We start from the raw sequence: 21016 nt of genomic DNA on the forward strand, positions 1-21016 counted from the left end.
TGGCAAAAAGAGTAAAATGCCATTAAAAAAAGAAAAACTTCTTCACTACAAGGAAGTATCTATCTTGGCTAACAGGATACCATCCTGAGAATATTTGGGGGGAGAAAAAAAATCTCATTTTCTCAAGTTTCATCAAATAAAAACAGAACAGAATAACAGAGTTGGAAGGGACCGTGAAGGTCTTCTAGTCCAACCCCCTGCTTAGGCAGGAAACCCATCACTATTTCAGACAGATGGTTATCCAACATCTTAAACACTCCCAGTGTTGGGACTTTCACAACTTCTGGAGGCAAGTTGTCCCACTGATTAATTGTTCTCACAGTCAGGAAATTTCTCCTTAGTTCTAAGTTGCTTCTCTCCTTGATTAGTTTCCACCCCGTTGCTTCTTGTCCTGCCCTCAGGTGCTTTGGAGAATAGGTTGCCCCCCTCTTCTTGGTGGAAGCCCCTGAGATATCGGAAGACTGCTATCATGTGGTGAGATTGTTGATCAGAAGGTTGACAGTTCGGCGGTTCGAATCCCTAGCATTGCGTAACTGAGTGAGCTCCCATGTCAGCTTCTGCCAACCTAGCAGTTTGAAAGCATGTAAAAAATGCCAGTAGAAAAAGAGGAACCACTTTTGGTGGTGTTGGAAGAAATGTCCTTCTGGGTTCGGCTCCAAGTGGGGAAAAAGACACTGGAGACATGGAGGCTGCTTGGAAAGATGGTTTTAATGGTGGACAGGACCACATGGCTTGAGTCCTGAACAGAAAAGGTGATCACATGTTTCACTGTTGGTGGAGAAGAGAAGAGAAGAAGAGATGCTGAGTCCCTGGTTTGTCATCTCTGGCCTTTGATCTTGATCTTGTATTCTGATTGATTGTCAGACTCCTATGGGCCCATGCAGGGGCAACTCTCTAGGCTGCGTTTTGAATCCAGGTTTGGTTGAGTTCTCAGATGCCATGTGACAAGTTGGGAAAAGTGCCAATATTATCATGCCTTAATCCCATCAATCAGCAGCTGAAGGGGAGAACTCTTTATTATGTAAAGTGGACTAGCACAGGCTTTAATGGCTCATTGACAAAGTGGGATGGGCAGGAAGCTGTAGGCAGCTATTCTGTCTTTTAAAACATGTTTCTTCCTTTTCACATCCAGAGAAATATTCTGCCTTTTCAATATTTCCTAGGATATTTCATTTTTTTCTGGGAGAGGGCTGGGTGATAACTTCCTACAGTGGGAAGGGAACAGCGTTGAAACGGAGAAGAGCAATGCCCCCTAAAGTCGGGAACGACTAGCACATACGTGCGAGGGGAACCTTTACCTTAAGATGATGGCTCACGGAAAGACCGAGGGACCCAATTTATCTTGATTTGAGAGAGGCTTTTTAGCCTGCCCAGCCATTGGGAAGAGCTTTCCTCTCTCGCTGATTGATTCTGATCAGGCAGAAAAGGAACATGGGCCGGTCACAGACCCCATTGTGCCAACTGGGGATAAAATCGGCTTTCAAGTGACCTTTTGTTTTCCCTTATCTCTTGCTGCCAAATTGGGTGGAAAGTCTGCCCTTTGAATGCCAGAGGCTTCCATAGGGGTTCTGGCGCGGAGGGGGTGTAACCAAACTATTGAGGACTTAAAAGGGTTTAAAAGTGGAGTTTAAGCCCAGAGTGGCAGGCTCTGAATCTGGAGTTTTTTGCCTCTTAAGATCTGCCTGCTTTCTTCTCTTCCCAGGGAGAACATGTTTAACAAAATAAGTCATATTTCACTGTTGTTTATTTTTCTGTTCCTTCCCTTCTCTTTCTTTCTCTTCCTCTTCCTTCCTTCCCTGCCTTCTCTTCTTCCTTTTGCTCCTCTTCTTTCCTTTTCTTCTCTTCTTGCCCTTCCTTCCTTCCTTTTCCTTCCTTCCTTCTCATCCATCTCTTCTTCCTTTTGCTCCTCTTCTTTCTCTGCTTTTCCTCCTTCTCCTCCTCCTCCTCCCCTTTCTTCCTTCTCCTCCTCCTCTTCTTCCTTTTGCTCCTCTTCTTTCCTTTTCTTCTCTTCTTACCCTTCCTTTCTTCCTTTCTTTTTCCTTCCTTCCCCTCTTTCTCTTCTTCCTTTTGCTCCTCTTCTTTCTCTCCTTTTCCTCCTTCTCCTCCTCCTCCCCTTCCTTCCGTCTCCCCCTCCTCTTCTTCCTTTTGCTCCTCTTCTTTCCTTTTCTTCTCTTCTTACCCTTCCTTTCTTCCTTTCTTCTTCCTTCCTTCCCCTCCTTTTCTTCTTCCTTTTGCTCCTCTTCTTTATCTTCCTTCTCCTCCTCCCCTTCCTTCCTTCTCCTCCTCTTCTTTCTTTTCCTCCTCTTCTTTCCTCTTTTCTCCTATTCCCCTTCCTTCCTTTCTTCCTCCCTCCCTCTTCGCCTCATTTTTATCCTTACTTTCATCCTTTTTTCTATTTTAATCCCATTTTCCTTTCCTCTGATTCTGAATAGGCCCTGATGAGCTGCATCACAGAAGGCCCGTTCCATTCCTCACCATCCAGTCAGAGCTGAAGAAGCTTCTTGGATGAGAAGCGAAACGTCTTCGAAGGAAAAACAAGGAAGTCCAATTGCCTCCCGAGAAAGCACCTTTGGGACAGAAGACTTGTTGCATCTGCTGATTCCAAGGAAGGAATTTTCCTTTGTTTAGAAGATCTCTGAGGGACTTTTCATGGACAACCATCAACAGCCACCAGGTAAGATATAATTAGCAATTGGGGTTCCTTCCCCAGACTTTTGCGACACGATATTTAAATTAACCATTGACACAGTGGTAGTCAACCTGGTCCCAACTGCCCACTAGTGGGTGTTCCAGCTTTCATGGTGGGCGGTAGGGGTTTGCTGTAACTCTGCTTTATAAATTTTATAAAGTAAAGTTACTTCCCTACTTTATAAATTACCATTACTGTGGAACTCAGTGGGCGGTTAGAAAATGTTACTACTAACAGAGATACAAAAGTGGGTAGTAGGTATAAAAAGGTTGACTACCCCTGCGTTAACAGAAAACATTAACAGAATAACAGAGTTGGAAGGGACCTTGGAGGTCATCTAGTCCAACACCCCTCCCAAGCAGGAGACCCTATACCAGGGGTGAAATGCTACCAGCCACAATCAGCTGTGCCGCGGAACTTTTTTTAAAAAAACTTTAACGCATTTTTTTTACTACCTATTCGCCCAAACTGATAGCAAAAAAATGCTAAAAAAAAGTTTAAAGAAAGTTCCGAAGATCAGCGGTGCAACAGTCAGCTGTGCCTGATTGTTTGTGAGGTTCCTGCTTGTTGCTGGGGGGGGGGGATTTTGTGTGAAGTCCAGCTGCTTTTACATTGTGCGCGAGTCGGTTGTGTGGCTTTTGTGTTATTTTTGTGTAAAGTGTGATGGTTTTTCAGCTCTCTGTGAGGTTTCTACTTGTTGCGGGGGGGGGGGGCATTTTGTGTGAAGTCCAGCTGTTTTTACGTTGTGTGTGTGAGTCTGTTGTGCAGCCTGGTCACATGACCACCAAGCCACGCCTGGTCACATGAGAGTCACAGAACCGGTAGGGGAAAATTTTTGAATTTCTCCACTGCCCTACACCATCAGAAAGTAGTAACTGTGAGAGGGATCTTGGAGTCCTAGTGGACAATCATTTAAATATGAGCCAGCCGTGTGCAACAGCTGCCAAAAAAGCCAACCCAATTCTAGGCTGCATCAACAGAGGGATAGAATCAAGATCACGTGAAGTGTTGATACCACTTTATAATGGCTTGGTAAGGCCACATTTGGAATACGGCATCCAATTTTGGTTGCTATGATGTAGAAAAGATGTGGAGACTCTAGAAAGAGTGCAGAGAAGAGCAACAAAGAGGATGAGGGGACTGGAGGCTAAAACATATGAAGAACGGTTGCAGGAACTGGGTATGTCTAGTTTAATGAAAAGAAGAATTAGGGGAGACATGATAGCAGTCTTCCAATATCTCAGGGGTTGCCACAAAGAAGAGGGAGTCAAACTATTCTCCAAAGCACCTGAAGGCAGAAGCAATGGGTGGAAACTAATCAAGGAGAGAAGCACTTTAGAACTAAATTTCCTGACAGTGAGAACAATTAATTTGCCTCCAGAAGTTGTGAATGCTCCAACACTGAAAGTTTTTAAGAAGATGTTGGATAACCATTTGTCTAAAGTGGCGTAGGGTTTCCTGTCTCGGCAGGGGGTTGGACTAGAAGACCTCCAAGGTCCCTCCCAACTCTGTTATTCTATTCTATTCTAAACCATACCTTCTGAAGAGTCATTTCAGTGGATGTTTTATGAACTTGTAAATTATGCCTTTTCCACCTCCTGTGCGGAAATATTGAATTTCATTTCAATTCCGCGCAGCAGCCTTTTGCGGCCGCTGGCTAGATGAATATTTCTGCACCCGAGTCCCTTCCTCGATCCTGCCTGCGTGTGGCGCTGTGCTATGAGCAAAGCTGATGCGTGGCTCTTGGAGGGTGGACGTAGGGGGGAAGGGGGGAGAGATACTGCAGAGGAGAAATAGCCAGAAATTATTAGTCTAATTACGCTTCCCTTATGCAGCTGACCTTAGCTGTATGGCAGCGCGTCGATCAAAGCTGCAAGGGCCCCAACATTATTGGAGTTTTAATAAGAGTTAATTGGCGAGAGGCAACTCTGAAGCTGGAGCCTCAGCATGCGCTCTGGACTTCCATTGGATGGATGGGGAGAGAGGAGGCTACAGTAATATGGATGTTATTATGGGTAGTTAGCTTCCGGAAGTGTTTCTGTACTTCGGCGGCCACGAGAAAATCCGCCTTGGGATGCAGCTCCGATGGCTTCCATTTCTTCTGCAGAGGGAGAAAATTGACACGGTTTATTTCAACATCTTCTCATCCCTTTCTCATTTTCCCTCCTCCTTAAAAAGGGATTCTTGCAGGAATCTGAAATGAGTGGGTAGGTTTTGCTGATGTTGTGGCCCACAAGCAGACAGCGGAGCTGGAAGCACATTCGGACAGCGAGGAGGTTGGAGAGGAACCTGGGCCAGTCCTGGAGTCTGGGGAAGGCTCTGATGAGGGCTCTGTGTCGGAGGCAGAGAGGGGGCCAGGGCCGTCTGACAGTTATCAGCTGCCTTCAGAGTCGGAGATCAGTGAGGCAGAAGAACAGGTGGAGCCTGTTCCCAGTGTGCATGCGCAGAGTTACCAGACGAAGGGAACAGCTAAGGAACAAGGGTCGACTTGGGAGTAAAGCCACAGGTGGACGATGAATGGCCTCTCCCAGAGGACATAAAAGAGGAGCGAAAGGGGAGTGGAGTTTGCAGGAGACAATGAGTCCATTCCTGCATTCTTGCCAAGTATTGCGGCATCTGAAAAGTATCGTCCCCTTCCCCTTTTGCCCTCTATCATTCCCAGCATGAGGCTCTTCTCAAGGGAGTCCTTCTTCCTTCTCATCAGGTGGCCAAAGTATTTGAGTTTCCTCTTCAGGATCTGGCCTTCTAAAGAGGAACCAGGGTTGATCTCCTCTAGGACTGACCGGTTGGATGGCCTTGCAGTCCAAGGGACTCAATGCAGGAGTCTTCTTCTCCAGCACCAGAGTTCAAAGGCCTCCATTCTTTGGCGCTCAGCCTTCCTCATGGTCCAACCTTCACAGCCATCCATTGCAACTGGGAAAACCATCGCCTTAAAGAGAGTAGCATCTTCTTAAATACCGAAGAGGGGTCTCGAAACGTGGCCACTTTCAGACCTGTGGACTTCAACTCCCAGAATTCTCCAGCCAGCCAGGGGAATTCTGGGAGTTGAAGTCCACAGGACAAATTTGGAGATCCCTGACATACAACAGGGAGTAAACAGTTTTCCTTGATTCTTTCCCTTGGTGGGTTCAATTAGGCAACCGTATCTTTTCTTCTTTCTTTGTTTTTTCCCCTGTAGCCTTTTTTTTTTTAGCCTTCCACATAAAAGACACACAATCTCTCTCACAAAATATCTTTGTGCCTAAATCATGCTGTTCCCCAGACACTTCAGATCCTTTATCTTTCTGCTTAATGAGATTAATTATATTAGAGATTTTTGTCTCCTCAGTGGCATTCTGTAACTTCCGGCCAGTGAATGGGAGCCTTTATTTAATTATTTTAAAATCTTCCTTCTTCTTGAGCTGAGCTTTACAGGGGAGGGAATTCCTGAGGATTTGCCCACAGGTAGTAGCGCCTGAGGAGGTGTCTAGCTGATGGAGCCTCCTTATCCAGAGGCAGTGTATCTTCTTCTAGCAGTTTTAGTAGATCTGCGGCTATGATTTGTTGTTCCATATATAGACTTCCATGCGTCTATATATATATATTCCATATATATTTGTGTGTGTGTGTTTATGTATATATATACTCACACACACACAAACACATCTGCTTGGGACACTGCAACCGTTCTAAGTACATGCCAGTTGCCAAGCATCTGAATTTTGATTACATGACCATGAGGATGCTACAAAGCTTGGGCATCCTAAGTCCCCTTTTTCAGTGCCATCGTGAACGGTCGCTAAATGAACTGTTATAAGGCGAGGACCAGTTGTACGGCTTTCCTACAATGCACGGAGCAGGAGTATTGCATCACACTGCTTCAGAGGTAGCCCTCAACTTACAAGCATTCATTTAGCAACCAAGGTCGTAAAACCGGGCTTGACTTACTTTGCAACTGCCATGCTTTGTCCCGCTTGTGGCCGTAAGCCGAGGACTACCTGAAGTATCCCCCTGAAAGGCACACCTGTAAAAGCAAAACCTTTTGGGTGTTAATTAAGTCCGTCTTCTTCGTTATCCAAAGTGCGACCTTATCGAATGCAGCTTCTGTTCATGCCATTAAATTCTCCTTGCAATATGACTTTCCCCATAAATTGATTAAATTACCTCTCGGGGAAGTTGATATGCCGCCTTATCTGATGCTGTTCTTCCTGCTATCTCTGTCCCCCCCCCTTTCTCTCTCTTCCCCTCCCGGTTTCTATTTTATCTGTTCTTAATGGAGCGTCACATTGATCGATCAGTTTGGTTGTGGTCCTGACGTCCCCCCCCCCCCCCCTGATACGATCACGGCCAAGTGCGCTTAAAATTCAGGCCTTGGCGCTGGCGTCTCTTTTGGAAGCCGATTTCGTGGCTTCCAGTAGAGCGTATCTTTTCCTAAAAATCTCTCTTTGGAGATGTCACGACCCCAGGAAGGAGCAAAGGCTGATCCAGAAGAATACAGAATGCAATGCAGAATGGAATGGAATGGAATAGAATAGGAGAAATAATGGAATGGAATACAATGAGTAGAATAGGAGAAAGAATGGAATGGAATGGAATGAAATGAAATGGAATAAAATGGAATAGAATAGGAGAAAGAATGGAATGGAATAGAATAGAATAGGAGAAATAATGGAATGGAATAGGATAGTAGAAAGAATGGAATGGAATGAAATGAAATGGAATAAAATGGAATAGAATAGGAGAAATAATGGAATGGAATGGAATAGAATAGAAAAGAATAGAATAGGAGAAAGAATGGAATGGAATGGAATGGAATAGAATAGAGAGAGAATGGAATGGAATAGAATACAGAATGGAATTGAATAGAGAGAGAGAGAGAGAATGGAATGGAATAGAATAGAATAGGAGAAAGAATGGAATGGAATGGAATAGAATAGAGAGAGAATGGAATGGAATAGAATACAGAATGGAATAGAGAGAGAGAGAGAGAATGGAATAGAATAGAATAGGAGAAAGAATGGAATGGAATGAAATGGAATAAAATGGAATAGAATAGAAGAAAGAATGGAATGGAATATAATAGAATAGAATAGGAGAAAGAATGGAATAAATAGAATAGAATAGAGAACAGAACAGCAAATGGAATGGAATAGAATAGAATAGAATAACGAGAGACCATAACAGAACAGACTGGAAGGGACCTTGGAGGTCTTCTAGTCGAGCCTCCTGCTCAAGGAGAAGAACCTATACCATCTCAGACAAGTGACTGTCTAGTCTTTTCTTAAAAACCTCCAGTGATGGAGCTCCCACGATTTCTGATGCTGAATGCAAAAATTATATGTCAGGGCCTTGGCTCAATGGGTCCAGGGCTGGGCCTTCACTTGGGAAGACTCAGGTGTGTGCTCCCTTCCCACCCCATGGATAAACCCCAGACCGTCAGACCTTCTAGCAGATCTGAAGCCCCCTCCTGTCATTCCCTTTCGTTCAACCATTGGCCCACTGAGCTTACAAACAGCCACAAAAGTCATAAAACAACAACGGCCACCTTCTTTCAAGAAGATTCAGTGGAAGTTTCTCCCAACCCTACTTGAAAGGGATCGATTGAACCTGGGATCTTTTGAATCTGGTGGCTGAACTCTAGATCCTCTTCTAGAAAATCTAGAACTCGCCCTGGCCAGGTTGCATCTTTAAGGGGAGCTCAAGGCTGGTTATGCAGCCGCACTAACTGCACTATTTAAAATTACAGGTAGCTCTCAACTTACAAACATTTAAAAAGGGGCGTAACATCGTTTTTCACTCTTACGACCGCTGCAGAATCCCTGCGGTCAAGTGATTAAAATCCAGATGCTTGGCCACTGGCTCACATTTACGACGGTTGCAGTGTCCCGGGGTCAAGCGACCCCCTTCTGCGACCTTCCGATGTCAACGGGAAGCCCGATTCACTTAACATCTGTTGCTAACTGAACAGCTGCAGCGATTCACTTAACAGTGGCAGGAAAAGTCGTAAAATGGAGCAAAATTCACTTACATAAATGACAGTTATTTGGGGCTCACTTGTAGTCATAAATAGAGGACTACCTGTGTTCCTTCGGATGGAGAGAGCTCCCCCTGCATGGCGCTTTGAATTCCCCTTTTCTGTTGTTGGTCCCCCCCCCTCATTTATTTATTTATTTATTATTTATTAGACTTATATTCCGCTTCATAGAGCTTTCAGCCGTCTCTAAGCGGTTTACAGTTTTTTTAGCAAATTGAGTCAGCAAATTGCCCCCACAGTTTGGGTCCTCATTTCACCCACCTCGGAAGGATGGAAGACTGAGTCAACCTTGAGCCGGTGAGATTTGAACCGCTGAACTGCAGATAACAGTCAGCTGAAGTGGCCTGCAGTACTGCACCCTAACCACTGCGCCACCTCGGCTCCTCCATTCTTGCAAACGTTGCTTTCCACGGACTTTGAACTTTTCTAAAGATGAAACAGCTGTTTTCTACGATGAGAATGATTATTATTGTGGCACTTTTTACAAGAAAGGTTTAATTTGTAAAGCCACCCAGGGAATGTCTCATTTTTTTTGCAAGGAGTTGTGCGGCCTTGATGATACCAAATCCATCGAAAGCGGTTGTCATCTGTTCTGAACTAGGCTTCCCCAAAAAGCAGGAGGCAGAGTCCTGGTCCCCCTTTTATTAAAACGAATGGGAATTCCTCTCCTTCACGTTCAGCCAAGGCCTGGCAAACAGTCTTTCAAAGGAACACTTATGAGCACAGACCTTATCTGTCTTGGAAAGCTGCCATGTCAATATTTTCCCAAATGAGGTGCTGTGCAAGGAAAGACTGGGCACAGAGTCTCTGAGATTCACGGACAGATCTTCACACTTTTGAAACGAATCTAAGGAGCGAATTAATGAATTGTTTCCTGCAAAAGCCCACTCCCCTTTCGCTCCTCTTTTATTCCCTCTGGGAGCGGCCAATCACCTTCCACCTGTGACTTTACTCCCGAGTTCACCCTGATTTCTGAGTTGTTCTTTTCTTCTGTCAGCTCTGCGCATGTGCACACTGGGAACAGGCTCCAGCTGTTCCTCTGCCTCATTGCTATCTAGCTCCATAGGCACCTGATCACTGCCAGACGGCCTCGGCCCTGTCTCTGCCTCCGACGCAGAGCCCTCATCCAAGCCTTCCCCAGCCTCCAGGACTGGCCCATGCTCCTCCCCAACCTCCTCACTGTCCGACTCGGCTGCCAGCTCCGCTGGCCACTAGCAGGCCACAACATCACCTGTATAGTATTGCAGATGGAGAATTGCACTCACCTCCCTGGATCTCTCCCCCTGCCTGCTCCCCCCCACTCCCATTTTTTTTCTGTTAAGACCTACGCAGAAATTCACTCCCCGCCCCCAAACGATCACCTGTAGAAAAATACACTGTGGTCGAAGGACCACAAGGCAGCATAGCATCCGAATTTTAATTTTGATTTCTGAATGCAGCATTCAGGATGTTTTATTCATGATGTCTAACTTTGGCTCTAACAAATCTTGGTCTATATATAACACAGTTAATCACTGTTGACTCCTCAAGGGGGCTTGGATCCCTGATTAGCCATGCCGAAAAAGGTGTGTGTCTGTGTGTCTTTGTGTGTGTGTGTAAAACCCTCTTTGGAAGCTGAGTGCTTTAGAATCTTTAGAATAGAATAGAGCTGGAAGGGACCTTGGAGGTCTTCTAGTCCAGCCCCCTGCTCAAGCAGGAGAACCTATACCATCTCGGACAAGTGACAGTCTAGTCTCTTCTTAAAACTGCCAGTTAATTATATTAGTTATTAATACATTTTCTATATTTTACACAACATCTTGTTAGTATTAATTCTTAAGTCTATTCTCTAAGCATCGGTAAAATGATTCCCAAATTGTATAATAATCAGTTTGTTCTTCCTCTTGGATAGCCAGTGTCAATCTATTCATTTTTGCACATTCCAGTATTCTAGTAATTAATGGTAAAAAGAGGTTGTGTAAAGTATAGAAAATGTATTAATAGTTAATATAATTAACAGGGTTAAATAAATCATGATAAGGATTGTTATAGTATCAAACATTTAAGGTATTGAAAATTAAGCTAAGAATAGATTAAAGAATGTTTAATTGTTGCCACAAAATACACTATATTGCCAAAAGTATTTGCTCACCCATCCAAATAATCAGAATCAGGTGTTCCACAGGTGTATAAAATCAAGTACCCAGGCATGCAGTCTGTTTTTACCAACATTGATGAAAGAATGGGTCGCTTTTAGGAGCTCAATAAATTCCAGCGTGGAACTGTGATAGAATGCCACCTGTGCAACAAATCCAGTTGTGACATTTCCTTGCTCCTAAATATTCCACAATCAACCGTCAGCTGTATTATAAGAACGCGGAAGTGTTTGGGAACACCAGCAACTCAGCCATGAAGTGGTAGGCCACGTAATCTCATCCAACATCAGGGTGTGACCTCACAAATGCGCTTCTAGAAGAATGGTCAAAAATCCCCATCAACACACTCCTGAACCTTGTGGACAGCCTTCCCAGAAGAGTTGAAGCTGTTATAGCTGCAAAGGATGGACCGACGTCATATTGAACCCTATGGATTAGGAATGGGATGTCACGTACAATAAGTTCGTATGCGAGTAAAGGCAGATGAGCGAATACTTTTGGCAATATAGTGTATTCGTACCCACAAGACACACTGTTTAATGGAAAATGGATTGCTTAAAAAAAAACCTCTAGTGATGGAGCGGCCACAATTTCCAATGGCAAGCTGTTCCACTGGTTAAGTTTCTCCTTAATTCCAAATTGCTTTAATCAGGTAGTGTCAAGCTGTTCAGGATAGAATATACAGAGAAGGTGCTGAGGCTGTACAACTGGAGGCTGAAAGATTGGCTTTTGCGTGAAAAGGCAGACAAAATGGGTGCTGTTTAGAAATATCTAATTATGACTTCCTTTTTTTAAAAAGTCCATCCTACCCTTTGTCTAACTGGCGTGTTTTGAGGAGTTATAGAAATGCAGGAGGTGGCTCAGTGGCTAAGACGCTCAGCTTGTCGATCAGAAAGGTCGATTTTGGCGATTCGAATCTCTAGCGCTGTGTAACGGAGTGAGCTCCTGTGACTTGTCCCAGCTTCTGCCAACCTAGCAGTTCGAAAGCACGTAAAAAATGCAAGTAGAAAAATAGGAACCACCTTTGGTGGGAAGGTCACAGCGTTCTGTGCGCTTTAGGGATTGAGTGATGCCGGCCACATGACCACGGAGACGTCTTCGGACAGCGCTGTCTCTTCTGCTTTGAAACGGAGATGAGCACCGCCCCCTAGAGTCAGGAACAACTATGTGCGAGGGGAACCTTTACCTAGAAATGCACATATTTTTATGGATGTGAGTATGACCTTGAGTTACTTAGATGAAAGTGATACATAAACGAATAAATAACATTGGTCACCTGTTCCAGGCCTGGATGTCCTTAGTGTTCCTTAAGTCCATTTAAGGATGTTGCATTAGTGATGCTCACACATAGCAACCGTCACAGCATGAGATCAAAACTGGCAACTGGCATTTATTTATGAAGGTGGCAGTGTTGCCACTTGTGACTTCCGGCAAGCAAAGTTGATAGGGAAATCTGGATCTGCTTAACAACTGTGTGACTCACTGAATGTCCACTGTAATTTACTTAACAGTCACAGTGATAAAGGTAAAAGTTCCCCTCGCACATATATGCTAGTTGTTCTAGGTGCTCATCTCTGTTTCAAAGCCGAAGAGCCAGCGCTGTCCGAAAACGTCTCCGTGGTTATGTGGCTGGCATGACTCAATGCCGAAGGCACACGGAATACTGTTACCTTCCCACCAAAGGTGTTTCCTATTTTTCTACTTGCATTTTTACATGCTTTCGAACAGCTAGGTTGGCCGAAGCTGGGACAAGTCACAGGAGCTCACTCCGCAGTGCTAGGGATTCGAACAGCCGAACTACCGACCTTTCTGATCGAAAAGCTCAGCATCTTAGCCACTGAGCCACCACGTCCCACTAGCGGCAGTAATACAGGTGGTAAAATCGAGTGCGATTCAATCCCACTGCTTAACACCTGTATGAATTTGGGGAACGAGACTCGAATTAGCATTTGTTTCTACAGGTGCTAGGTAACGACGCAATTTGAACGTCTCATTCCCCAAATCCATACCGGCAGTCCTCAATTTACAACCTTCTCTTCTCCCTTGCTCTGAGCCTTCGTTCCACCTTATCTGCTGCCTGGATCTTATTAGCCGTGTTTACATGGCTGGATGTCGACTGATTAATTTTTAATAGCTCGGCTTATTGCATGTTTGAATGGTTTATTGAGTAATTCCCGCATCTTAAGATTAATTCCCCCTTGAGTTTGGGAGGGCTGGCAGGCCCCTCATTAATCAGCCTTTCTCAGCACCCCGGAGGGGAGGGATCAATCCATTGCCCCTGTCAGGCAAAGGTGTGTTTAAAAGCCTCAGGTGCGACCAGGTGAAGGAGTAATTAAACCCTGGTGGAAACCACACACATTGGAGATGGTGTGGCCACACACGGCTGCCTTTCTCCATCCTCCAGGTGTGAATTTGGGGGATCTGCAGGATACCTGGGTCCTAGAAGGGCGGGGCAAAGAGTTTCACGCAGCTAGCAGAGCTGACACTCATAGAAAAGGCTGCTTGTATTTGCACGATTGCAGATTAACCAAGTTGGAAGGGACCTTGTTGGTCATCTAGTCCAACCCCGCACCCAAACAGGAGACCCTACATCATTTCTGACTGATGGCAGCCCAGTCTTTTCTTGAAAGCCTCCAGGGATGAAGCTCCACCAACTTCCGAAGGCAACTTCTGTTCCATTGGGTTGATTGCTCTCCTTTTGAGCTCTCGGCAACCGACTTACGACCGTCACAGTGTCCCAGGGTCACAGGATCCCGTTTTGCGACCTTCTGGAAAGCAAAGTCAATGAGGGGAAGCCAGATTCACTTAACAACATGTTGCTAACAACTGCAGTGATTCGCTAAACAACTGTGGTAAGGAAAGATGGGGCAAAAACTCACTTGCTTAGACATGTAACTTTTAGGACCAATTGTGGCCATAAGCCGAGGATTATCTTCTGTGTCAGGGAAGACACTAAATGTTTCCCTGACAGATTAACAGAGTTGGAAGGGACCTTATAGGTCATCTAGTCCAACCCCCTCCTGCCCAAGGGAAAGACCCTACACCATTTCTGACGAATGGCAGTCCAGTCTCTTCTTGAAAGTCTCAAGTGATGAAGCTCCCACAACTTCCGAAGGCAACTTCTGTTCCATGGATGGATTGTTCTCCCTGTCAGGAAATTCCTCCTTATTTCTAGGTTGAATCTCTCGTTCAGTTTCCATCCATTGTTCCTTGTTTGGCCTTCAGGTGCCTTGGAAAATAGCTTGACTCCTTCCTCTCTGTGGCAGCCCTCAAATATTGGAAGATTCCTATCCTGTCTCCCCTAGTCCTTGTCTTCACTACACTAGCCAGGCCCACTTCCGGCAACCGTTCATCGTATGTTTTAGCCTCCAGTCCCCTCATCATCTGGTTGCTCTTCTCTGCACTTTTTCTACCTTCTGTTGTAGCACCTCTGGCTCGTTTTAAACTAGGCTGAAGATCACAATGTACGCTCCCCTGCATGGCAAAACCAGGTTAAACATGTTTCACACGGACCAGCCCTGTCTGCTGCCCATCAAACTGGTTTAATGAGGGGTTCAACCAATCTGAACCGTCATGCACCTAAGGGACGTGTCTTGCATTAAGGAGAGATTCAACCTGGAATTAAGGAGAAACTTCCTAACAGTGAGGACAATGAACCAGTGGGACAGAAGTTGCCTCCAGAAGTTGTGAATGCCCCAATACTGGAAGTCTTTAAGAAGATGTTGGATAGCCATTTGTCTGGAACGGTATAGGGTTTCCTGCCTAGACAGGGGGTTGGACTAGAAGACCTCCAAGGTCCCTTCCAACTCTGCTATTTTATTATCACTGAAGGCTTTTAGGAAGAGACTGGACAGGCACTGGTCTGGAATGGTATAGGGCCTCCTGCTTAAGCAGGGGGCTGGACTAGTACAGGGGTCACCAACCTTTCGGACCTCAGGGACCACTAAATTCATAATTTTAAATCCCGCGGACCTCTAATATGATCTGCCTAATGAGCGGTTGGGTGGGCATGACTAGTGGTCATGTGACTGGATGGGCGTAGCCAACTCGATGTCATTCACGTCAAAGGGAGCCTCGCCGGCCTCTACTCGCCCCTCTCCTGTCAATCACTCCTTGATTTTAGTTTCCTCTTCAGGATCTGGCCTTCTAAAGAACAGGGTTGATCTCCTCTAGGACTGACCGGTTGGATGGCCTTGCAGTCCAAGGGACTCAGTGCAGGAGTCTTCTTCTCCAGCACCAGAGTTCAAAGGCCTCCATTCTTTGGCCCTCAGTCTTCCTTATGGTCCCACCTTCACAGCCATCCATTGCAACTTGGAAAATCAGAGCCTTTACTATACACACTTTTGTTGGCAGGGTGATGTCTCTGCTTTTTAGGATGCTGTCTAGATTTGCCATAGCTTTCCTTCCCAGGAGCAAGCCTCTTTTAATTTCTTGGCTGCAGTCCCCATCTGCGGTGATCCTGGAGCCCAGGAAAGTAAAATCGGTCACTCCCTCCATTTCTTCCTCATCTATTTGCCAGGGATTGAGAGGGACGGATGCCATGATCTTAGTTTTTCTTAATGTTGAGTTTCAAGCCAACTTTTGCACTCTCCTCCTTCACCCGCTTGAAGAGGCTCTTTAGCTCCTCTTCACTTTCTGCCATGAGAGTGGTGTCATCTTCATAGCTGAGGTTGTTGGTATTTCTCCTGGCAATCTTAATGCCAACTTTTGATTCGTCTAGCCCTGTCTTTATGGCTCCTTAACCCCCCCCCCTTTTTTAAAAAGTTATGTTTAATTTTGGCTGCAAAACAAGCTGGCCCTTTCTTAGTAGAGAGGAGAAATTTTTCCCCCCTGTTTTGCAGAGGTTTATTAACTCATCTTGATGGGCCCAGGTGTGTGTCCAGAAGTACCTCTGTTTTCTCGCTTATTAAAAATACGGCGCTTAACCTTTCGCGTCTAAGTGTCGACTTGAGATAATCTCGTCTATAATTAAGAGGTTGTATTTCGGAGCTTCAAATTGCTTCGCTGTGTCACGCCTATTTTTGCTCTTGACTTTCCAATTTAATTTCCACTTACTGTTTCCTCGACTGCAGTGAGGGTCTGCGCCAGGTATCATATTTATTATTATCTTTTTGGCCCCCCTCCTGCTGCCGAGATCTACCGATGGGGGAAGATGGTGAATTTATCCCCACTTTTTTTTTTCTCCGTAAGGATTTGTCGTAGCCAAATCTTTGAACAAGATTTTCTGTAATGAAGCCGGCGTTGATTTAAATCGCTGGGGTGTCTCACTTGCTCCCGGTTGGCAACCAAGAGAGAAGATTGCTGTGCTATCTGATTTTATTTAATTGGAAATAAATAAAACGGAGGAAATTCTGGAGGGCAGGCAGAGGAGGTGGACTTCTCTGTTAGTTGTCCACCGCCGAAGACACTCCAGAGGGGGGCTCCCTGTGGTGCTAAGTCCAAGAAAATACATTTTCTGAGAATTTTCTCTGCGGGAGAATCAGTGCTGAACTGACCCACTTTAAACTCTGATTCATCACTTTTTTTAACTAATGTGAACCTATAGTCACCACACTATAAAAAAAGACGTTGAGACTCTAGAAAAAGAGCAACCAGGATGATAAGCGGACCGGAGGCTAAAACATAGGATGAACAGTTGCAGGAACTGGGCCTGGCTAGTCTAGAGAAGAGAAAGACCAGGGGAGACAGGATAGCAGCCTTCCAATATTTGAGGGGCTGCCCCAGAGAGGAAGGGGTCAAGCTATTCTCCAAAGCACCTGAAGGCCAGAGAAGGAATAATGGATGGAAACTAATCAAGGAGAGAAGCAACTTAGAAACAAAGAGGAACTTTCGGACAGGGAGAACCATCAACCCATGGAACATAAGTTGCCTTCGGAAGTTGTGGGAGCTTCATTACTTGAGACTTTCAAGAAGAGACTGGACTGCCATCTCTCAGGAATGGTGTAGGGTCTCCTGCTTGGCTGGTGGGGGGGTTGGACTAGATGACCCATAAGGTCCCTTCCAACTCTGTTAATCTGTCAGGGAAACATTTAGTGTCTTCCCTGACACAGAGATAATCCTCGGCTTATGGCCATAATTGGTCCTAAAACTTCCCTGTCTTAAGCAAGTGAGTTTTGCCCCATCTTATGACTTTCCTTACCACAGTTGTTAAGCGAATCACTGCAGTTGTTACCGACACGTCATTCAGTGAATCTGGCTCCCCCTCATTGGCTTTGCTTTCGTCGCAAAAGGGGATCCTGGGACACTGCGACCGTCGTAAGTCGGTTGCCGAGAGCTCGAATTTTCACCAACTGACCATGGGGAATGCTGGAATGCTAATAAGTGTGACCATTGGTTACAATTCACTTTTTTCTCAGCGTCGTCGGAGTTTGGAACGGTCACTAAATGAACGATTGCAAGTTGACTTATACAAGAGTTCAAAATTAGAATGGCACTGCAAAAAAAGTGAATTACGACTCTTTTTCACACTTACGACTGCTGCAGCATTCCCCACGGTGACGTGAATTACTTTCAGATGCTTGACCATTGACTGCATTTACGACAGTCGCAGTATCCCGGCGTCATGGGATCCCCTTTTGCGACCTTCTGACAAGCAAAGCCAATGGGGAAGTCAGATTCATTTAACAACCGCGTTACTAATTTAGCAACTCTAGTGATTATGAGCCGAGGTGGCGCAGTGGTTAGAGTGCAATACTGCAGGCTACTTTTGCTGCCTGCCGGCTGCCTGCAATCTGGCAATTTGAATCTCACCAGGCTCAAAGTTGACTCAGCCTTCTGTCTTTCCGAGGTGGGTCAAATGAGGACCCAAAATTGTTGGGGCCACGAGGCTGACTCTGTAAACCAATTAGAGAGGGCTGTAAAAACAACTGTGAAGCGGTCTATAAGTATAAGTGCTCTTCCTTCCTTCCTTCCCTCCCAATGGCTAGAATGCAGTATTGCAGGCTAACTCTGCCCACAGCCAGCAGTTCGATCCTGATGGGTTGACCCATCCTTCCATCCTTCCGAGATGGGTAAAATGAAGACCCAGATTGTTGGGGGACAATAGGCTGACTCTGTAAACCGCTTAGAGAGGGCTGTACAGCACCGTGAAGCGGTATATAAGTCTACTGGCTATTGCTATTGCCTTTCATTCTTTCTTTCTTTCTTTCTTTCTTTCTTTCTTTCCTTCTTTCCTTCTTTCCTTCCTTCCTTCCTTCCTTTCCTCCCTCCCCCCTCCCTCCCACCCTCCCGTCCCAGTGGTTAGAATACAGTATTTCTGGCTAACTCTGCCCACTGCCAGCAGTTCGATCCTGACCTACTCCAGGTTGACTCAGCCTTCCATCCTTCCAAGGCAGATCAAATGAAGACCCAGATTGTTGGGGGGCAATAGGCTGACTCTGTACACCGCTTAGAGAGGGCTGTGAAGCATTGTGAAGCGGTATATAAGTCTAAGTGCTATTGCTATTTTCCTTCCTTCCTCCCTCCCTTCCCTCCCAATGGCTAGAATACAGTATTGCAGGCTAACTCTGCCCACAGCCAGCTGTTCGATCCTGATTGGGCTCAAGGTGGACTCAGCCTTCCATCGTTCCGCGGTAGGTAAAATGAGGACCCAGATTGTTGAGGGCAAGAGGCTGACTCTGTCAACCGCTTAGAGAGGGCTGTAAAAGCAACTGTGAAGTAGTATATAAGTGTCAGTGCTACTGCTATTCACTTAACCAATTCACTTAATACTTTACAAATGTCTCACTTAGCAACCTATGTTCTGGGCTCAATTGTGGTCGTAGGTTGAGGACCATTTGTATTTTAGACCCTTGGCAGAGAGATGCTAAGATGAGGTTCTTTCAAGAGAACTCGCCCGTAAGTGGCCTGCGGTAGTATCAGCTTAATTAATTTTTATTCCTTTTCTTTTTTGCAGACTGGAATCTGCAAAGAAATCTCCATGTTGGTTTAAGCTGGGCCTTGGGAACAAAATCAAAAAGAGAGAGAGAGAGAGATTCTTTTCTTTGTATCTCCAGAGAATGCCTGTACTAGGTAAGCTTCCATAAAAAGGTCATAAATTAAAAGGGCTAAATTTATTCATTCCTGTGCATGTTTTTTTCCCCTTCCTAATTTAAAGAAGACTTCATTTAAAAAGCAATCTCTTTTTTTAGTGAGAGGCATTAAAACCTGGCCTCAGCCACATTCATGAATCTTTTCATGCTCTCCTGCAGAAGGAAGGGACTTGATTTATTTTCTTTCCCTGCCTCTTGGATCGGGGTGCTCGGGAGAGATGGGTCCTACAGATCTGAATCCCCGCATGGCCTGGGGATAATGGGAGCTGGAGTCCACCTGAACCAACGGATGTTCGTAATCCGAGGACGGCCAGTGTCTGTTGGACTGCATTAAATTCCCTGTGGAGAAAGTTTCCGTGACTTTTTCAAATCATTCTTATCGGTTGACTCAGCCTTTCGTCCTGCCAAGGTGGGTAAAATGAGGACCCAGATTGTTGTGGGGCAAGAGGCTGACTCTGTAAACTGCTTAGAGAGCTGTAAAAGCACTTTGAAGCAGTATATACGTCTAAGTCCCCTCCCTCCCTCCCTCCCTCCCTCCCTCCCTTCCTTCCTTCCTTCCTTCCTTCACTGTGCCCCTGCCAGCAATTCGATCCTGATTGGGCTCAAGGTTGACTCAGCCTTCCATCCTTTTGAGGTGGGTAAAATGAGGACCCAGATGGTTGGGGGCAAAAGGCTGATTCTGTAAACCGCTTAGAGAGGGCTGTAAAAGCTCTGTGAAGCGGTATATAAGTCTATTCTATTATTCTATTGCTATCTTCCTTCCTTCCTTCCTTCACTGTGCCCCTGCCAGCAGTTCGATCCTGATTGGGCTCAAGGTTGACTCAGCCTTCCATCCTTCAGAGGTGGGTAAAATGACGACCTGTATATGGGGCAATATTCTGATTCTGTAAACCTCTTAGAGAGGGCTATGAAGCACTGTGAAGCAGTATATAAGTCTAAGTGCTATTGCTATTCTCTTTTGTCCACAGACAATTTAATATAACCCAACCAATATCGGGAGTCCTTGACTTACGACCATAGTTAAAGCTTGATTTACAATTGTAAGTCATTGCCGTCGTAAGTAGCTGTGGGTAGTTCCGTTGTAACACTGAACAACTGTAAGTCAAAGACTATCTGGACATGAAGGAAAATGCCCTCAAAATAGCAAGCCCTATTGTACAACCAAGATTTCCTTCATTTTTTTTCTTTTATTAAATTTATTTATAGAATGTGTAGAATAACAGAGTTGGAAGGGGCCTTGGAGGTCTTCTAGTCCAACCCCCTGCTCAGGCAGGAAACCCTACACCACTTCAAACAAATGGATATCCAATCACTTCTTAAAAACCTCCAGTGTTGGAGCATTCACAACTTCTGGAGGCAAGTTGTTCCCCTGACTAATTTTTGTTTAGTTTAAACGAATAAAATTTATTTATTTGGATAGTAGAATGGGGCTTCTGTGTCTCCCTCCAGCCAGTGCTATTCACTTTGCCCCAATGCAAAACTCTTGACTACGCTCAGAGGCACTGTTTTCAGAGCCAGCCCTGTTGGATTGGTGGGAGGAACCAATCTGACATTACACCTCCCGTTGGCCTCTTCGCTCTGCATTCATAAATGCACTGAAAGACAAACTACTCCCTATAAAAAAGAATTTAATTAGCTTGTTATGCGAGACTAACTAGCCACCAAAGGTTTGGTTTTTCTGGGTGGTTGTTTTTCTTTTCAGCAAAAATTAAATTAATTAATAAGTGCCAAAAAAAGGGAGAAGAGTGATGACCCACCATTAAAATTAATTACGTTTCCTTCCACTTAATTACATTGTTCTTTAAATAGGACGGCCTGGCTTTTCAGCCGTAAAAGGAGGAAACAAGCTGCACAAGCTTTGGGGGCATCAAAGCCATCGGAGACAACGCTGGGCAAGGAAAGTGGGCATGAATCAAGGTATTTGGTGCCCCTTTAGATCTGTGAACCCTGGTGGAGATAGATGCCTGTTCTGAACCTGCTCCCCAAACACAACAGACGCTCTGACATGAACTCAAAATATTAGGCGCGCCAGCAGCCTTGGCAAAAAAATTATCTCGCCGGCTAACAAGTCCCTCCGTCCGGAAGATGAATAGTTGTCTGCCACATCAATTCATCTCCACCCCCTGCCTTTTATCCCCAGAGCTAGGGT

At 45.2% G+C, this 21016-nt stretch overlaps 1 long non-coding RNA gene across 1 annotated transcript; it reads left to right on the forward strand.

The window, feature by feature from the left end:
• The first annotated feature begins 2555 nt into the window (after positions 1–2555).
• Positions 2556–20758, forward strand: LOC116518410. Its single transcript, XR_004256552.1, has 3 exons — positions 2556–2674; positions 18732–18847; positions 20677–20758. It is a non-coding gene; the product is annotated as an uncharacterized LOC116518410 (long non-coding RNA).
• Positions 20759–21016: the final 258 nt, after the last annotated feature.

The sequence above is a fragment of the Thamnophis elegans genome, chromosome 15 (genome assembly GCF_009769535.1).
Source record: "Thamnophis elegans isolate rThaEle1 chromosome 15, rThaEle1.pri, whole genome shotgun sequence".
In the NCBI taxonomy this organism is placed as follows: Eukaryota; Metazoa; Chordata; class Lepidosauria; order Squamata; family Colubridae; genus Thamnophis; species Thamnophis elegans.